The sequence below is a fragment of the Cupressus sempervirens genome, chromosome 4 (genome assembly GCF_028749045.1).
Source record: "Cupressus sempervirens isolate cs-2001-9-10 chromosome 4, ASM2874904v1, whole genome shotgun sequence".
NCBI lineage: Eukaryota > Viridiplantae > Streptophyta > Pinopsida > Cupressales > Cupressaceae > Cupressus > Cupressus sempervirens.
Genome location: NC_143121.1, coordinates 634,288,666 through 634,304,066, shown reverse-complemented (window position 1 = coordinate 634,304,066; position 15,401 = coordinate 634,288,666). Strand labels below are relative to the sequence as shown.

Genomic DNA, 15,401 nt, shown 5'->3' with positions numbered 1-15,401 from the left:
AAATCTAATATATAATAAATCCACATCAAATAATAATATACCAATATGAATCCATTTAAATAATAGACAATTATATATGATGCCATTTGGCAATAAACAAAATGCACAAACACACAAGAATCTTTCTTTTCCTTCAAAAACCATCTTTTCGGAAATTGGCTCCTCCAAACCTGTGTATCTAGAAATGAGCTCTAATTTCCTTAATAAAGAGTTTTCCCCCTAAATCAAGGCTTTGATCATGCAATCATGCAAAAACTCTTTGTCATTAATTACTATATTTTAATTTTCATGCACACACTTTATGCAATTTAATCAAAATAAACTTTATTAAATTAAAATTTTCTCTCCCTTATTAAATCATGCAACATTTTTAATATAATATTTATTAATTTAACTAATAATATTTTTTAGAGTTTATTAAAAATAAAACTCCTAAATCAATTATTATTAGATTAAATAAATATAAATAAGCCTAAATTATAATTTTAATCAAATCTTTTAAATTTAATTCTTCTATGCACATTTAAAGAACTTTTTAATTAAAATATTCTTTTATATTTTCTTTTCCTCCACTTATTAGTTAGTGTAAGCACTATTTAAAGCATAGTTTATTATATAAATTAATAATATCTAGCAGTCGCATGCTTTTATACATGCAATGAGTGCGCTGATATGAGATGAGATTTAAGAGAAAAATGTAGAATGAACATTAAATAATGTAAATATAAGTTCTTTTAAAATGAAAATACAAAAATAAAAAAGTTAAAGATTAAAACATAGATATAAAATTTACAATATTTAAAAAATTTGAATATTGGTTAAGAAACGTGTTCAATAATTTTAATATTTTACAATTAAATTCGATTTATCAAATATGAAAAAAAAAACCATTTAAAAAAAAACCCATAAAAAATTCATTACAAAAAATTAATAAGAGAAATACAAATAATAATAATAATAATAACGACATCTCTAACAAATATTCTATTGACTAAATAAATTATAGAAACTAAAAAAACAATATTTAAAGGAAAAACTAAAATAATAATAATAAAAAATTTAAAGTAATGTAAAAACTAAAACATAAATCAATTTAAAAAATCAAAAGTTTAATAAATAGAGATCACAGCATAATCTAATGTGGAGATCACAAGTAATTATTTTTTAAATAAATAAGAAAAGAAAAACAATAGTTAAAAGTGAATATTTAAAGTATAATCTTATGTGAACAAATTAGATTATTAATAATTTTTTATTTAAATAACATAATATTTAATAAAATCTTTTACATAGATTAATAAATATTATTTATTTGAATTAAATTTATCAAACATGAAAAAAAAATCATTTAAAAAAACCCATCAAAAATTCTATTACGAAAAATTAATAAGAGAAATACAAAAAAAAATATGCCTACAAATATTCTATTGACTAAATAAATTTTTGCAACTAAAAAATAATATTTAAACAAAAAATTAAACTAATATAAAACTATAAATAATTTTCTTTTAAAAAAACTAAAATCTAAATCAATTTTAAAAATCAGAAGTTAATTGAATAGATCACAACATGAGCTAATGTGGAAATCACAACTAATAAATATCAAAACAAGAGTTAAAAGTAGACGGAGATAAAAACTGACTGGTAAATAATTAACGGGAAGGATTTTCAATTTTCCGGCCAAACTCTTGCAAATTTTCCATCAAAAATTTAATTTTCAGGAACAAAGTTCCCACAAATAGCCTATTGGCTAAATAATTAAAGCTCATTATTTAAATGTAACTCTAATTTAATAATTATCATAATAAAACAATATTAAATCTTTAATCTTTTAATATTTTAATTCTATTTTTATCCAACTTCTTAAATTAGACTTTTAAAATAAATATTTTAAACTAAAGTACACATTTAATTAATTTCTAACTAATTAAATAAATCATATTCTAATCTTTCTTTAACTAATTTTCTAAATTTAGACCTCTATCTAGACTTCTAATTTTAGAATTTTTATTTAAAGCATAAATTTAATTAATTTTTAATTAAATCAAATATTAACATATTTTAATATTTTCTTTTTAATCAAATAATATTTATTACTCAACTAATAATATTATTTAGAATTTATTATTAAAATAAAACTCTTAAATAATAATCATTAAATTAAATAAATATAAATATACTAAAATTAGAACTTTAATTTAATCTTTTAAATTTAATTCTTTTATTTAATTAATTAAATATTAAATTTTCTATATACAATTTTCATGCAACAACTTTAAGCAATTTAAATTAAAATATCTTTATTAAATTAATTTTCTTTCTCACTTTAATTAATCATGAGACGTTTTTAATATCATAATTATTTATTTAACTAATAATATTATTTAGAATCTATTAATTAAAATAAAACTCCTAAATAAATTATTATTAAATTAAATAATTATAAATATGCCAAAATTATAACTTTATCTTTAAATTTCTTGCATACGCTTTATGCAATTTAATAAAAATAAACTTTGTAAATTTTATAATTTCTCTCTCAAGTTAATTACGAGACGTTTTAATAATATATTTATTAATTCAAGTAATAATATTATTTAGAGTTTATTATTAAAATAAAACTCCTAAATAATAATTATTAAATTAAATAAATATAAATACGTCAAAAATAGAACTTTAATATAATCTTTTAAATTTAATTATTTTATTTAATTAATTTCTCAATTAATTAAATATGATTAAATATCAAATTCTTTATAAAATTTCCATTAAATTAAATTATTAAATCATCTTTTAATTTGATTTAATTATAATAGCACTAGTAAATTTAGGCCTAATTTGCGACACGAAAAGGTCTCAATTTCGACACAAGTTGGTCGCTAAGCCACCAAAGTCGTCATCGGACAAATTTGGTCAATTTTTTGCCACATTCATTGTGCGTCAGAATTTTGACTACATAAACGTCGATTTACCGACACAAATTTCGTCCATTTCTCTATCCAGCCTAAACTGTTATTTTCCCAATTTCGACGTAAACTTGCCCAATTTTGAGTTGGAATTCCAACGAAAAACCCTTAGCTTTCGACGCCGGAGCCATACTCGCGACGTAAATGGTGCCAGTTTGGTGTCTCAATTGTGACGAAGATTGGTCACAATTGAGACCAACATATGTCGCAATTGAGACGCGTTGTCCCATTTTTTTTTTAAAGCTTTGCTCTCTTAGGAGCGTTCAAAACTGCACAAAACTTGATTATAAAGTGTAATTTCTTGATGCATGAGAGTCAAGGTATCATGCACATTTCTTCCTCCACACCATTGTTTCATTAGTCAAATGATTTATTTTATACAAAACAATGGGAAGGAGGAAGAAATGTGCACGATATCCTGTTTCCACCAAGCAATTATGCTTTACAACTCAAATTTTGTGGAGTTTAGAAAGCTCCTATGAGAGCAAAGGCTTTGCAATAATTGGCACAGCGCGTCTAAATTTTGGTTCCTGCAGGGAAGAATAAAATTAGGAAATAATTATTTATCAGGAATGAAAGCCAATAATTTCATCTATTTTTCAAACAGATAAACGTGACAAAAAAACTTACAGTCCCAATCACATCATCATAAGAGCGCATATATAACAATAACTATAACTGTCTAAAACCAACATAATTTACAAATATCCACAATTCAAATATTATCCCTTGATGTTTTCTTTAATAATGCTCCAATGCCTTAGGGCATTCAGTTAGAAACTTCAAAATTAATGCTATCAAGTTAGATGTCGTTTCATAGCCACTAAGGATAAGGTCCATAATAAGATTCAATATCTCTTCATCAATATACCTCTGGTTCTCGATGGAGACGTGCTCCAATCAATAGGAAACGTCATCATGAAGCAGGAGGTGAGGTTGAAGGATTTTATGGAGACATTTGGAAGTTAATTACAGAGGAAGAGATTTTAGCCTGGAAGAAGTTGTGGCCAAAAGAATCGCTAGAATGATTGATTGTTACATTAGAATTATCTTCATTTAACATTAAAGCTGCATGCATATTGGAATGGCTGACATCATCATTAAGTGCATTTGATGATAGCACATTTGTTTAGGATATACATAGAGAATGTCAAGAGTGTTGTTGACAACTTTTGTATTTCTTTTGGCTTTAACATTGATGACTGTGTTCCAACTGTTTTGAGCTAATATTTGCTTCACAAATGGCTGATGTATATGAATCTTGTGCCAATAGAATGACTTTTGTTGAAGTTAACCATAATGTATACATATATTTGTAATCATTATAGTCAAGATGACAACTGTTGCAGTTCACTTGCCCATTGAAGAGTTGATTTTTTTATGACGGCACAACAAAATGTTCTGAACCATATATTGCTTATCCTAAAAATCTTTCATCATCCTCTGAAACTGATCAATAATAATGCAATATATTGTAGTACTAACTGTTTAAAGTATTCCTGCAAATGAGGAACTTAATATAATTTGATTGAGCAACCTTACGTTTTGTACGTCACCATTTTGTATTATACCTCAAACAAAAAAATGATGGTGCCATGTGATCAAGACAGCAAAAATCTCTATGGAATGTACAGACCTTGGCACTAGACTTCTTCTCCATCTACGAGGCATTCAATGCTGGAGACAGAACCTTGTATCTAATCCACAAATAATGTGCTTACTAAAGTTGTTGCGGTAGAAAGTTCTCATAGGTTAGTTCTAATCAGGTCTGGTGAATAATATGTGAAAACATCAATACAACCAAGGCACTAATTTTGCCCCATTTTCCTCATGTATGAGAGCTTTGAAGAGAAGCTCGAATAAAAAGAAATTAGTCGTATGGATTAACTTAATAGTAGCAAAACTGAAGAGAAAAATTATTGGCAGTGAACCACTTAAGCTGCAAATACAAGAAAAAGACTGGTTGCAATGTATGGGCTATCCTAAGTGGCAAAAATGGTCATAATACAGTGAAGTTCACAGTTTCAATTAATCTAATTTGTAATTAAAAAGAAATTTCACTGTATGGAAATATGAGGGCTTCTTTTACAAACTTTTTTTCATTTATAAGAATTTTAAGAAACTTTTTTTGTCAAATTTTAAACCAAAAGGATTGCATTGAGCTAATGTTTGAAACTCTACCAAGAGGAAATTGAACTAAGGCATCCAAATCTTAACACACTATATTATAACAATTTCATAGTTAAGAGTTGTGCTTGTAGACAACATCCAAATCTTATCTGGTGGGTGCCTCTCATATTAAATTTTAAAATTATTTTTTTCTAGTTCAACATGGAATGACCTTTCATGTTGGTTAGTCTACTAACCCTAACTCATCTCATCTAGGTCATATCAAATCTTGATAAAGGCTAGTTTGCAACAATTTAACTTCTAATAGCTAGTTTGTAAAAGTAGTTAAAATAACTTGTTAGTAATACAATTATCTTCATAAGGAGGTCTAATTTGCATTCTCAGTACAACACTCACCCAAATATGCTTTCAAAAGGTAGTTAAACAACAATTAGATCTTGACAAAATTAGATATGAAAGTGGAAATGATAATCAGGTCATGTACCTCTTCTTCATCTCGTTTGCGCTTGTTTTCCTTAACCTTTTCGTGAAGATTTGCAATGTACTTATCAAATATCTCCCGACAGAAGCTTTCATCACTAATTTCCCTGAATATTCATATCCAATATATTTATAGCTACTACTAGTGTAAGGTACATGATAACTACCTTTAATTACTCACAATAAGATTAATTCCTGATAGTGGCTCTTTTACCTATATGCTTCCGCATCTTTGAGAAAAGGTATGCAATCCTCCCATTCTAAGGAAGCAACAATTTCCTAAAATGGAAAAACAATATATAACTAATTTATCGTTACATAGATAGAAATTCATTTATGATAAGAATAGAAATTCATTCATATTCAGGATTTTTAATGTACAAAACTCTGTGAAATTTTACTCCAGGTGTAAAAGTAGTAGAGGAAAAAGAGACTGCATTAGAAGGATTTTTTCCAAAATGAATAATGTAAACCTTCAGAGAATAAAGCAAAGCTGTGAAATCATCTGCCAACCTTTCCCTCCTTTTTGCTTCTTTCTCTTCCTTTTCCTTTACTTGTTCAATCACTTCTTCAAACACAAGCTACAAGCAATACACAGGATGTCAGTAAGACCTAACAAAATCATATATCCCAAAACAACTTGCATTACTTTCAACATTTGCAATTGTTTCAGTTTAACCTAATAAAAATCCATTATCCACTAATGAGAACAAACTAATGCATTTGTGATAGCGATTCACTTCCAGCAACTACTTACCAGTGCAAATGAGTCAAAACATAATATAGTTGATGCAATGATCGAATCAGTTAGGAACCAGTCATATGGAACATAAGGATAAGATCCTTGTTTGTATAAATAGTAGTTACTAGGAACATAACAATATGTGACAACATTGTTCAAAGGCAAATACCAAATACTTTTATTGTGAAGTCTTATGTAGCTGAGACAAAAAATCTAGAAATGTAACCAGAAAAAACCTTAAGATTTGTTTCAGATGCAGCAGCCAAATCATATAGTTCCCCAATGGAGGCTTTGAACTTGTCAAGAGTCCATGCTGATGTTATTGTGAGCTACAATCATTACATCAAAAAGATTACAATATATTTTACATCCAATGGAAAATCTTAAAGCACAAAAGGTACACCTTTCCTGTCTCCATAGCATCTTTTATGTTTGATTTGTCCTCCTGGTACTGCCAAAGATACATATTCAAAAAATGGTTACATCAAAGGAATCAAACATACATTGCCTTGAGTAATAATGATTGCAAGACTGATTGTGACAGTGCAATTAAATCCTGCAATCAAATCATTAAAATATATGCAACTTTCTTACTTGATTTTTCATCCCTTCTGCAACATCTTCAAACAAATCCTTGGATGGTGAACCAGATGTATTTGAAGCACGCTCTTTGCTTTATGATCCTCCAGTTCTTTGCTTTATCAAAGAATTGGAGGATCATAAAGCAAAGAGCCTGCTTCAAATGAAGTGTGTCTTTGCTGTAAGCAGGCCAATTGCTTTATGATCCTCTAGCAATCTTCGAAATTCATCCCAATTTTTACGTTCTTTTTTGCATAGTTCTTCCTGCATTTAAAAATATTCATTCCAATATACAAAAATAAGACAGATGAAAACTATGGAAGCACACTACTCTCTCATTCTAGACAACCTTTTGAATTGTTTGTACAACCTTGTCAATATTTTATAAAAGAATGCAATTGAAACTACATGCAGTATATAAATATATAGTGAATACAAAATAACATGAATTACCTTAATAAATGTATGCCAATCGTGTGTTTTCAACCCTGGCCCAAATTCACTTTTATTTGATATGACATTGTTTATGTTCGCAGCAAATCCTGTGGGAAATCGTATTTTTTTTATGACTTCTTTTATAGCATTGCTCTGCTGCTCTGACAATAACCAACTAAGGGCACTTGTATCAATCCGGTCTCCATTGTTATTTGGTCGAATACCATCTTTCATTGCATGGTTGGATTCTTCAATGTCACTACAAGTTTTGACAATTTGATCTTTGTCACGCCTTCCATCCAAGATTTTCCATAATGTCTCTACTACATTCTTTCCAATATGCATAGGATCAAACAAATGCACAATTGAGAGTTGCTCATAGTACGGCAACCTAGTAAATTGTGTAGGATAAATTTTTAGTCCTTTTGGAAGTTGGATATTAATGTCTTGACGACCTTCACAACCATCAATCACATCATCAGTAAAAAAAACACAATATCGAAATATAAATTTGAAACAAAAAGCATCAAATGGATGACATTACCTCGACGATTTATTTTATTGTATGCCAACTTCCATAGGTGAGGTGTCATTCTTTGTGGCTTTGATGTAGTCTCTTCTAGACCATTGAAAAGATGTTTTTCGGTAATTCAGTACTTATGATTTCTGTGCAGAAAGTGTCTATTCTCATCAAACACCTGCTTTCTTAAACTTTTTGAATGACGAGATTTCGTCTTTGGACCACAAACTAGACATGCAAATTTACCCTTTGTCTAAAGACCTACAAGATCATGTATGATTGGATTAAATGTGTTAACTTTGACATACCAAAAAAGAGGTGTCAAGAAGAGAACATACCACAAAAATGTGTTAGCCCAGGGGCATCGTGTATTGTCCATACAAGCATTGCATGAAATTGAAATTTTTTTTGTCCTATTGATCTACAAATGTCATACATAGTAACCCCATTCCATAACACCACCAACTCGTCGATAAGGGGTTCAATATATACGTTGATATCTTTGACTTGGTACTTACCTAGTTGAATGAGCAAAAACATTACATAATTATTTTGACCATTTGATGGATTAGTAATAATAAATTAATTTAGATGACCACTAAATCAAAAAATACCTGGAACAATCAGTGTCAACATTATGTGCTCTCTCTTTATGGACAACCAAGGAGGTATGTTATTGTTGATAACAAAAACAGGCCACACTGAGTAAGTAGATCTCATCTCTCCATAAGGATTGACACCGTCTGCTGCCAATGAAAGCTTGAGATTACGAGGTTCTTCTTTAAAGTGTCGCCATTTTTCCTCTATTTCCTTAAATGCCGAACCATCTGTAGGCATTCGCATAATGTCATCTTGACTTCTATTGTGTGCATGTTAATCCATAAATTGTGCCAAGCTATTGCACTTGAATAATCGTTGCAGACGTGGAATAATGGGAATATGTCGAAGAACCTTGCGAGGCACCTTTTTTGTTAATAGATTTGATTGATATCTACTGATATGACAAGTAGGGTATTGTGTTGCAAATTCATGTTGTTTATAATATATAATATGATTGTTCGGACATGCATCTATTGTTTGATACTCCATTCCAATATCTTTCATGATGGCAGATAATTCTCGGTACGAGCGAGGTAGAATGTTTGATGGTGGTAACAAACACTCACCTATCAACCTACGACCAAAAATATAAGTTCTTAATTTAAAGAATATTAATTGCTACACGAACCCAATGTTAATTGTAAGAGAACTACGAGTAAAATAATGAAAGAAGATGACATACCTTAACATACGTGTCATTGCTACATTGGATAAACCATTCATTACCTTCAAGTTCACCAATAGCAATACAGCAGCAAGAAGAGTTGTTTTGGATCCTTCATATAGGGGTTGCTCTGCCTTCTCAAGTAAAGGTACATCAAACTCTGCATCATCATCACCATCATCATCATTATCATCTTGATCATCGTGATCTTCTTCCGTGGTATCATTACCTTCTACTTCAATATTCACACCTCCATGTTCCCTCGTTTGGAAATCCGCATTCTCCGAATTGTCATGGTCCATAACATGAAACTCAAGGATGTTGACCTATATGAAAATGATGACCTTATATTAAACATGACCATGATGTCATCATCAAATCATGTCTCATGTAATTTATAAACTATTAAAATACATACCAATGGGTGATACTCGTTTCCCCCTTCAATGTGACCATGTTGCCTACAATGTTGCTCAGCTGTTGTGATTAGATATCTTTGAGTCTTTAAGCCCTTACACATTTTGCAAGGACAATAACATTTTCCATCACCTTTTATTTTTAAGTTAGACCACAGTCTAGCAATTGCCTCCCTATTTTTTTGTGCATTGATACCGTCAGACATGGTCTTTCTTGAATGGAATGACTCGTTGGTGGAACAAGGATGATTTGTTTGCAACCTGTAGATGGAGTAGTAAGAGGAAGACACATATAAAAAGGAGTTAGGTCTCTGAACCAAGTAGGAGTTAGGACATGCTAGAGTGGGGTTAGCCCAAGATATTTTGGAATTTTGAAGAACCTGGTAAAGGGTATCTGGAAAGGTGAAAATAAACAAGTATTTTTACAGCTACAAAGGAGGAGTTGAGAGCATTATAAATAATGAAGAAGAAACTTAAATCCATACAACTTCACCTCTATTTACAATTTGACCTTTCTGCAAGTGAAATATGACAATATACAAAATTTCCAATAACATTTTCACTTAAAAAAAAGAACACCAAATATACCTTTGCTACAATATCTTCTTCAAATTCTTCGCTATCAGATTCTTCAGAACTGCAAGCTCCTGTGCAGAAAAAAGATAAGATGTACTAAGTAATTTTTGATGGGCAATATTTAAACAAATCGACTATCAAAAAAACAATTTATGAAATTTAGTTGCTTTATTATGTACTGAAGACTTGGCAAGATGTTCCCAAGTCTATCTATAGAATGCCTATCTGTATGGTTGTTTGCAAATAGTCTAGCATGGTGTCGCTTTTGAACAACAACAAATGTCACTGGGGCCTTAAATTCATTGACTGTGATTTTAAGAAAAATCTGCGGCGAGACTTTTTTTTCAGATGCATGATCAGAAACAATTTCCACATTGAAAAGTTTTATAAGAACTCCTAGGTTCAACAGCTATGTCTTTTCTAGGGCTTATATCATCTCTTTTTTTGAGCTTATGCAAGTGACAAAGTATGAGAAGGGTAGACTTTAGCAATGGCTATTTCTTTTGTTATTATTCCATTGTTTATTATTTTTCTTATCTCATATCTATGTTTATTTTACATTTTTTCATTTCCACGTAAATTGTGGCCTGAGGGGCCACACCTTTTTATATTGATTTAAGAAAAAAGATCACACATAAGGGTGCATCTATAGCTAACTACTTAACATCTAGAATCATATTAACAAAAAGGTTCATATTCATTCTCAAACATATTAAATTGTACATCAGCATAGTCACTAGGGCTAGCCTCCAAGAGCAATCTAGAAAATTTCCACTATTCAGAAGGGTGACAAGAATCATAGTCCATCTTGCAAAAATCATTTTCCAGACCAATACACAGGCTTTCTCAAGAGTATAGAGAATAGCCCAAGCTTCCATCTAATTTTTAGAATGAGTACTTAAGGAAGTAGAAAAGAAAAACTAAACAGGGCTTAAAGTTCCACTACTAGTACCACCCATTCCTGTTGGATGTGGATTACTCCTTCAAAACCCATCTATATTGATTTTGAGGAAATCATTTGGGAGGGGAGACACTAACCTAAATGGTTCACTTTCTTGACTTGCTGAACTCTGGGACTAAACCTATTTTGTGAAGAAAGAGAAAAGCATTGATCCAAGTGATTAGCAATGTGGAGATCCAAATGAACAGTTGACTGAGATAGCTCTTGTTTCGACAAACCACCCTCTCATGAAATCTCATTCATATTATAATCTTGCACGATCTTATCATAGCAAAGGTGATTATGAAATTGCTGGCCGCTACTACTATTTGGCACCCTCAAATTACATGTTACACTTTGATGTTGGTGTTGCCATTCAGAAGTTTTCAACTTCAACACTTCAAAAGCAAAAACATACTGCTGATGAGGTTATGAAAATGTCACCTATGCAAATAAATGTTACTTATACAAATGTCGGTTATGACATCTTGTACATATGTTACTTATTCTAGGGTCACTTAATCAGTATCACTTTTAAAATTTGTAAAACTAATATTGTTCTTCAAACTTACTCTTTTGTTGGTTTAGAGTCAACAATTTATTTTTTAAAATTAAATATTTAAATTTATATTGGAAAAGGTATAAATGAATACTTATTGATTTAACTCAATTTATAATTGTTATTTACATATTTCTTAAAATAACATAATCCTTAATCTTTTTTTAAATTCTCTTCCAACTATCTCTATTTAGTGCCTACCATGTTTATGTGCATGTTTTTTTATGTGTTTTGGATAATAAGTCTAATTTAATTTGTCTATGGACTATGACCTTAAATTATTGAGCTTCTCTTTGTTTTGTGAAAACTATAGCATTCTCTACTTAACAGGGCCAACCACGTGAAGGTGGAAGCTCATCATGGCCCCTCCTAGGAATCTCTTATGACCCTTTATGACATTTTAAGAGCTCTAAGATTTATTCTTAGGGATCATAAATGGTCGTAAAGGGTCATAAGCGATCTTAGGACACAACAACTAAGAAATATAATTGTAAGCATCATGGTCACATTTTTTTGGAATCAATGTAATTGAGTTGTATACCCAAGCGACGAAGTGCATCTAGAAAATGAAACTACAGCCTATTGGGATTGAGACAAACCTTATAAAACAAAAGCAGCTAGGAATGATCGCTTGCCAATATCTATTAAATAGATTTGTGGGAGGACCTTGTATTCATGACCTACACCTTGTATTCATGAGCTAGGAATGATCGCTTGCCAACAGTTGTTGAATACATTTGTTGGAGGACCTTGTATTCATGAGCTACAGATGTATTCAGCAACTATTGGCAAGCGATCATTCTTACAGATCAATTAGACTTGGAATCGAAGGTGTGGAAGTTGCTTTGCATTGCTTGGGTACACAACCCAATTACGTTTCCAAAAAAATGTGACCATGATGCCTAAAATTATGTTTCTTAGCTATTGTGAAATCTACATATTTGATAGGAGAAGCATTTGAAGTTTATGTTGTGAATCCACTAAATAGGGTCAAGATTTGATTTGGGAATGTTGGTTAGATGATCTGAGAGAAAGAATGGACAGACAAATGGAGAGAGAGATAATACAAGTGGTAGAAAGAGCCATGCCATTTGCAGGACGCCACCATCCTTTTGGTAGATCAAAGGAAAACATGGTAAGGACTATAATACTCATTGTCCTCAAGAATATTATCTAGGAATCTTTCTATCACTTGTATTATCTCTCTCTGCATCTGTCTCTCAACTCTTTCTCTCAAATCATTAGACCATACTATTTAATCTTGCCAGGCTGTTTGAACATCTACATGACACTAAAAAAGAAAATCTTTTGTACAGGCTAATATTGTTCAAGTTTCCTGATTATGTGGATGCATATCTACGACTTGCAGCCATGGCCCAGGCTCGAAATGAGATCCAACTAAGCCTAGAATTGATTGGGGAGGCACTTAAGGTGGATAAAACCTCAGTAAATGCAATTACCATGCTTGGCAACCTGGAATTGAAAACATATGACTGGCTTAAAGCAAAAGAAACAATTAAAGCTGCACAAAATGTATCAGATGGTAAGGATGCTTATGCTGAAATTAATTCTCTTGGAAATCGGAATTATTTTGCAGCTTCACGCAATGAGAAGAAGGGTCCAGATGCGGAGGGAATACATCTTGATAAGGTTAGGGAACTGTATTGTAAAGTGTTGGCTCAGAGACCTAGAAATGTCTATGCTGCAAATGGGGCAGGCATTGTGCTAGCCGAAAGGGGTCATTTTGATATTGCAAAGGAAATTTTCACACAGGTTCAAGAAGCTGCAGCAGGAAACATCTTTGTTCAGATGCCTGATGTGTGGGTAAATCTAGCACATGTTTACTTTGCACAAGGACAGTTTGGGCTTGCAGTGAAAATGTATCAAAATTGTTTGAGGAAATTCTATTTTGGCACTGACACCCAAATTTTATTATGTTTAGCTCGATCACATTATGAAGCAGAATAGTGGCAAGATTGTAAAAGAACATTATTAAGAGCAGTAAATTTGGCACCCTCAAATTACATGTTACACTTTGATGTTGGTGTTGTCATGCAGAAGTTTTCAACTTCAACACTTCAAAAGCAAAAACATACTGCTGATGAGGTTCGTCAAGCAGTGTCTGAATTAAAGAATGTGCTCTGTGTGTTTAGACAACTATCAGTAGTGCCAAGCCCTCATACACATGGCTTTGATGAGAATAAGATAGATTTGCATGTGGACTACTGTAAACACTTGCTTGATGCTGCCAAAGTTCACAGAGAAGTAGCAGAACGCAAAGAACAGCAAAGCCGTCAAAAGCTAGAAGTAGCACGCCAACTTGTCCTGGCTAATGAGCCAAAATGGAAAGCTGAGGAAGAACGAAGGATTATGATGGAAAGGAGAAAGAAAGAAGAAGAATTGCGGCGGGTGATGCAACAATAGAGCAATTTGAACGTGTGAAAGAATTATGGAAGAGTAAGCGTATGGACAGGGATGATGATGATGATGAGGCTAGTCAGTCTGAAAAGAAAAGAAAGAAGGAAAAGAAGAAAAAGAAGAAGGATAAGGATCACAAGGCTTAAGATTCTAATATGGAGGAACCTGATATTGCCATGGAAAATGAGGCAAATTATATGAGTGATAAGGCAGAAGCTGATACGAAAAATGCCCAAGATCTTCTTGCAGCTACAGGTCTAGAAGACTCTGATGATGGCGAGACAAATTCTCCAGTTTCAGCAAAATCACAAAGGAGACGTGCATACACTGATTTTGAAGATGAAGAACCCTTACAGAAACAGAGTCCGAGAGAAGACAATACTTTTGATGATGATGTCTAGGCTTCCTGAGGATTAACTAAACAGATTCCAAGAGAAGATGATGCATAGAGTGATGATGGATAAGCTACCTAAACATTTAGTCAATCAAATATGCCTTGTCCCTTCCAAATTTGTTTGACATTGTTCCAAGTCAAAAACATCAATTGAATCATCTATATGGAATCTTTTCTTTTTTTCCATTTATTGTTTTATATGGGCAACCTATTCTTGTCCTTATTCTAGAACATTTTCTGTGTTCTTCAATGTATATGTTGTATCTTCCTATCAGATTCTAGATTAGAAGAACACACAATTGAAAATAGATTATCTATTTTCTTGAGGTTTAACCTAACAGATTCCAAGATAAGATGATGCATACGATGACGATGGATAAGATACCTCAAAGTTTAGTCAATCAAATATGCTTTGTCCCCTCCAAATCTGTTTGATGTAATTAAATGAGATCTATTCAAAAAGCCTCAAACGAATCATCTGTAGGGCATCTTTACATTTTTTCTGTTTATTGTTTTTATGGCAGCCTATACTTGTCCTTTTTTTATATCATTTTTTGCGTACTTCAATGTATATACTTTATCTTCCTATCAGAGTAACAAGTAGTTGGTGTTGTTGTTTCTATTAGTGTGAATTATGCAAAGTAGCCAATTGCGTTTGATAAGAAACTCAATGTCAATTCAAACGACATCCATTTCAAAGGAAGAAGACCGTAATCTATTTTTTCAAGCAATTCTTCTTGATGTGATAAATCGGTAGATATAAATAGAAACTAAACTTTGATCAAATTAGTACATACAGTTTGAACCTAGAAGACTTTTATCTAATTCATCAATTGTAGCAATATTAATCATACCATAATAGAATAATACTGAAAAAATAAATTACAAATTATAATTTTCATACCAGCACTTTTCATGGTGATCCACGAGAATCACCAAATGCATTGCAGAATAAAAATGTAAACATATTCATATTCTTCAA

General features: G+C 31.4%; 1 pseudogene; it reads left to right on the top strand.

The window, feature by feature from the left end:
- LOC149562838 (protein CTR9 homolog) overlaps positions 1-14,535 on the top strand; it is a 28,402-nt pseudogene extending 13,867 nt beyond the window's left edge.
- Positions 14,536-15,401: the final 866 nt, after the last annotated feature.